Source organism: Musca domestica, unplaced genomic scaffold (genome assembly GCF_030504385.1).
Source record: "Musca domestica strain aabys unplaced genomic scaffold, Musca_domestica.polishedcontigs.V.1.1 15, whole genome shotgun sequence".
NCBI lineage: Eukaryota > Metazoa > Arthropoda > Insecta > Diptera > Muscidae > Musca > Musca domestica.
This window is the reverse complement of record NW_026712207.1, coordinates 12,402,580-12,408,579: the sequence shown is the minus strand read 5'-3', so window position 1 is coordinate 12,408,579 and position 6,000 is coordinate 12,402,580. Positions and strand designations below refer to the sequence as shown.

At 32.2% G+C, this 6,000-nt stretch overlaps 1 non-coding gene across 1 annotated transcript; it reads left to right on the top strand.

Moving 5' to 3' along the window:
* Nucleotides 1–4,412: 4,412 nt before the first annotated feature.
* On the top strand, nucleotides 4,413–4,576 carry LOC131801308 (U1 spliceosomal RNA). Its single transcript, XR_009341774.1, has one exon. It is a non-coding gene; the product is annotated as a U1 spliceosomal RNA (small nuclear RNA).
* The last annotated feature ends 1,424 nt before the right edge of the window (nucleotides 4,577–6,000 follow it).

Sequence of the window (6,000 nt, the reverse complement as noted above, 5' to 3'; positions counted from 1 at the left end):
ACAATTATACCCTTAAAAAATCCTTTAAATAATATTCAAAATTCCCTGAAATTTCCTTTGAAATAAATTTTTCAGATTCAATTCACGGTTATACCCTTTAAATAGTCCTTCAAACAATTTTCCAAAATCCATAAAATAATCTGTGACAAAATGTTTTTTTCTTTTTTTTAAATCACTACTAAAGCCTTTAAATAATATTTAAAATAAAATAATATTTAAATAATATTTAAAAATCAACAAAATTGTTTTTGAATTTTGTTTTAAAAAAAATATAATTATAGCTTTGAAATATTCCATCAAAGAAAACTTTAAAAAAAAATCCACGAAGTAGTCAAAAAAATGTAAAAAAATCCGTGGTTATATCTTGTTAGTCATAGCAATAATAATTTAAAAATATGCCGGAAATAACCCTTCAAAAAATTCTAAAAATTCACGAACTTATCTTTAACAAGTAAGCAAAGGCTACAGTCGAGCGGGGCCGACCGTTGAATACCCTACAACACTATAATAAACGATACAGTTTATATAGGCAAGATACTCGAAAGAATTCCACAAGATATTGTGACAAATAATAAAAGAAAACCATCCACCACCATTGGATGGCCATCCGAAACTGCTTGTCTTTTGCAATGTGCGACTATTCAAATGTGCGTGAGGATCGGGCGATAATTACGACCTGCTGACAATTTTGCAGTTTTTGGTCCATTTCAACCCCCAAATATATGGCAATCATCTCCAAAAAGAGTAGGCTTCTATTCTGACCCTCTTCTTATCCCCATGCAAAATTTCGTAAGGATCGGGCCATAAATGCGATCTGTATATGATATCCTGATATCCTAACTACTTAGTTTTGTTAGCTGTAGAAATATTACCAAATGTTTAATTCAAAATGAAAATATGCCAAAAATATGACAAAATTGAAAAAATATGAGAAAATGTTACAAAATCAATATTTTCATCTTTACAGAGATATTTTTATGCGATTTTTTTAGACGTTTTTTCTTTCCTGCCAAGAGGCCATTCTGAATTAGTGAGAACTGTCGAAATCAGTTCAGCCGTTCTCGACATATAAGAGATTTTTCAAGCATATCTTCTTTTATAAACATATATATCGCACATATTTTCTATATATCCGTTTTGTTGGATTTTAACATCAATGTAAAGATCAGAAGTAACCGTGTCATGGCTTTGTGATTTCGCCGGGATTTAAAACATTCGCGGTTTAATGAAAAATTTTGAATTTTTTCAACAAAAAAGATATGGTCTATTTTACTCGCTAAATATTATCCGATGACCACCCAAATTGGTAGGCTTCTTGCCAGCCCTAAGCTCTAGGTACATGCGAAATTACGCGTCGATTGGTCTATAATTGCGACCTGTAGAGCAAGTGTAAAATCAGGATTTTTTTCAGTTTTTGGTCCATTTCAACCCCTAAATATTATGCGATCATCACCAAAAGAAATAGGGTTCTATTCTGACCCTAGCCCCACCACCATTTTAAATTTCGTGAAGATCGGACCATAATTGCGACCTGTAGAGTGATTACAAATTAACATGGACAGACGGACAGACGGACAGACGGACGGACGGACATACATAGCTAGATCGACTCAGCTCGTCGAGCTAGGAAGATCCATATATACTTTCCTATGTGTGAAATCAATATTTCGTGGTGTTACATAATTTTTGGCCCAATCAAACTTATAATACCCCCAACACATAGTGTTGTAGGGTATAAAAACTATATTAACAAAATTCTCGACTAATAGCCTTTACGCAGCTTTTAAAATAATGTCTAAAAATCCATCAAAATATCTTTGGAAAAATTCCAAAGTCCAGTAATATTTCAAACAAATAAAAAAGCAGCTAAGTTCCGAACTTTTTATACCCGAAGAAACTTTAAAATTTTCCAAAAAAAATTCTGTGGAAAAATACTGCTCTAATGAAAACCGCTATTTGGGAGCTATACGAAGACGTGGTCCTGCAAAAGTAATTTGCGAACTTTATATACGAAATTTGAAATAATTCCGATGAATACTGTGGCAAGAATAATACAAATACCAACTATCGGGTGGTTTCGCTATATCGGCGCTATACTAAAACGTGGACCTATAGAGACAATTCTCTTCCACGGGATAAAATACTCATAACGAACTCTTTTGTGAATTTTCAGACAATTACATTGAAAAATTTGACTAAATTCATCAAAATACCAAAGATCGGGAGGTGCCGTTATATGGCGGACATACGATATCGTGGACCTATAAAGATAATTCTCTTCCAGGGGGTAAAGTAGTCACGAAGAACTCCTTGTGCAGAATTTCAGACAATTTCATTGAAAAATGTGGCTAAAATTAAAATACCGAATGTTGAGGGGGTTCAGTTATATGGGCGCTATACTAAAACGTGGACCTATTTAGGTCATACTCTTGTAAGGGGTAAAGCAATCAGAAGGAGTGCTTGTGTGGATCTTAAGACAATTCCATTGAAAAACTTGGCTAAAATCATCAAAATGCCGAATATCGGGGGGTACCGTTATATGGGGGCTATACGATATCGTGCACCTATATGTCTCCGAAATCGAAGACATTTTTCCATTTTATCTATACAAATGCACTCTCAAAATAAAATTTAGAACAAACATGCCAACATTGTTCTAAATTCCTTAACTTTCATCATTAAAGTTCAGCAGTTTCCTAATGTATCACCCTTTAAACCTGTCAAAGAAACAATAATCTCTCTCCTAGTATTTTGAATACATCCCTTGAACTCGCAGTCACTTTTTTGTCAGACATTTGAAGGACAAGAAATCTCAATTGCGTGGTAACTAATTCAATTAATTGTTGAGATATCATACGAGGGGAGTATGGTAAATGAATTTTCTATAATTTCAGAATGAGATTAGCTGCCAATTTTTAATCTGCCGATTAATATGTAGCTATAATCAAGCTGTGAGCATTTGTAGAATTACCCCTTTGTAAAAGAAAAAATCTTTAAAATGTTCTCAAAACTCAGCGAACATATCCCTGAAAAGGCATATCATTAAATTACATTTCGACTCAATTGTCCGCCTGTTCGTTGTTCTGTTCATATACATATTTTTTGTACACCAAGTAAGGACGCATTTCCAACCAATTGAGATAACATTTCACGCAGTTCATTCGTTTTACCCAAGGATGAGTATCTGAGAAATAACATTTATTGCTCGCACTCTGTGTTTGTATCTACACACATTCATACTTGTGGGTATTGATATTAGAGTGCTACACGACATCCTCGTAGCATACCCTGCAAGATTTTTTTCAACCAGTTGAAGAAATCGTTAGTTATAAATGCATTATTCCACAACTAACTATAAATTGGTTGAAAAGTCATCTGGAGATCAGAAGGTAATAAATCACAACTGGTTGATATTCAGATGACTTTTCAACCAATTTGAAGTTGGTTGTAGAATAATGCATTTACTAACTAACTTACCAGCGGGGCATTTTTCAACCAGTTGAGAAAATCGTTAGTTATAAATGCATTATTCTACAACTAACTTCAAATTGGTTGAAAAGTCATCTGGATATCAACCACTTCAAACACCGAAACGAAAATAAATTGCAAAAACAAAACACATATAAGAGAAAAAACAGCCCTAAAAAACAAAGATGATTAGTTATATCAAACTACTTTGCAATAATTCGCATATTACATTTCCAAAATACTTCGATATAAATGCAACGTACAATAATACAAGCTAGTGCTGCTAACCTTAATACACAAGTACATATGCTTAGAAAAACAGTGCAGCCAGGATATCTGAAAATAGCACTCCTCCTTCAAATAGAAAATAAAGAATTTAATTAACAAAAAAAAAAAAAACAAATAAATAAAAAAATAAATTTTTGAACTTTTTTAACATATTCTTTAACTGACTAAAAATTGGCTTAAAAGTAATTGGTTTATAGTTAGTTTAAAAGTAACTAGTTTATATTTAGTTTCAAAGTAATGCAGGAATGGACAATTGTCCACTGCCTAGCTCATCCCCATGTTAAAATAGTTAGTTGGCGTAAAGGAAATAAGTCAGAAAAATAACTAGTTGTGGTTTTTTTTTAACTAATTTTAAATTAGTTTTAAACCAATTTATTTTCCTGCAGGGATAGCCTTCACACAGTACCACATTAATTTCCCTTACATATTTTTAACATTCACTGGTGCAGCACTCCAATGTGTATCTACAAGATACACAACTAACCACCATTTCGCCATATGGGTTTTGTACAAAATCACCCTCTTATACAAGATTTCATACAAAAATCCATTTTCATTGTCACAAATACTTGTTCGCTGATTCTTGTCTTCCTTATAATTCTCATTGAGTTTGAAATCATCGCTCCTAAAGTAGTTTGCCATTGACAGCGAAAAGCATACTTACCTGGCGTAGGGGTTACCGTGATCATGAAGGCGGTTCCCCCGGAGTGAGGCTTAGTCATTGCACTACGACTGAGTTGACCTCCGCGATTATTCCTAATGTGAATAACTCGTGCGTGTAATTTTTGATAGCCGGGAATGGCGTTCGCGCCGTCCCGATTTATTTTAATAAATTTTAAATAGTTAAAAAAAGAACTAAAATATAATCTGAGGTAAATTTCCTCATGAATGTACATTACATACCTAACACCAAAAATGTATGTACCATATGGAAAATGGTGTGATAATCTGTTCAAATTTCGGAACAAGGTGTATGGATATAGTTTTCACATAATATCCTCCCATTTGATTTCAATAATGTAACGTTCAAGAGTTTCATTCAAAAGTATTCAAGTAAGGATTTTCAAGAATCTCTTAAGAAAAAATTATCAATTTTTAGTATATAATTTTAAAGAACCCCAAATGAAAATGGCGTTTTTATTCAAGGACTCCCTTGTAAAAGTCATGAACATTTTTCAAGAACATTTTTTCGACAACATCCTTATAGAACATATTTAACATATTTTGGGAAATTATGTAAGAACCTCATGGCATGGCAGTATTTTCATAATTTTCAAAGACCTAATGTCAATAAATCGATGATTTTATAATGACAAAAATATTGAATTCTTAAAGAAATTGTTTTTGAAGGATCTCAACGAAAATCGTAAAACTTAACACTTTTAAGAATATCCACAACTCGCCGATTTTTTTAAAGAACTTCCTAAAAAAATGATGTATTACATTATATTCCTGACAAAAAACCATAGTTCTCCTAACCGAAATTCGTGAATTTCTAAAAAAATGTTTCCTAGCCATCAAGAATTGATGTTTCAAGAACTCCCTGTAAAATATGGGTTTTAAGTGTATTATTTTAAGGACTTACTAGTTTTCGTGAGGGAACTCCTGTAAAAAAGTCATGCATTTTTAAGAATATTTTTGGAAAGACCCTTAGACCCTCGTGGAAAGTTATCACAGTTTTCACAATTGTGTCTTTTCAAGGATTTCTTAACAAAAAATGGAGGATTTCATGGGAAAAAGAATATTGAACTCATTAAGAAATTGTTTTTAAAGACATTTTATATCGAAAATCGTATTTAATTTTAAGAATATGTTTAAGAAATACCCTGGTCACCAATCGTGGGTTTTTTCAAGAACTTCCTAGTAAAATATTATGGATTTTTTAAGAATACTTTTTCGAACACTTCCTGAGAAAACTGAGTTTTTTTTTTTTTTGTTTTTAGAATTTCATGGCAAATAATAATGGTTTTCACTACTTTTAAGGAATACATGCTTATAAACCGAGTGAAATTTTTTAAGAAATATGTTCACATTAAAGATTTCTTCATGTTCTTCCTTCCTGACAAAGAGAATATTTACAATCCATAAATTTGGACTTTCTGGTAAAATATTGTAGCTTTTAAGATTTTTTCAAGGACTTTTCCTGGCAAGTCAACAAAGTGGGTTTTGGTCTTTTTTTCCAAAATATATTTTCGCTTTTTTGGGAACATTGATGCAAAATAGTCATCGTATTATAACATAAAT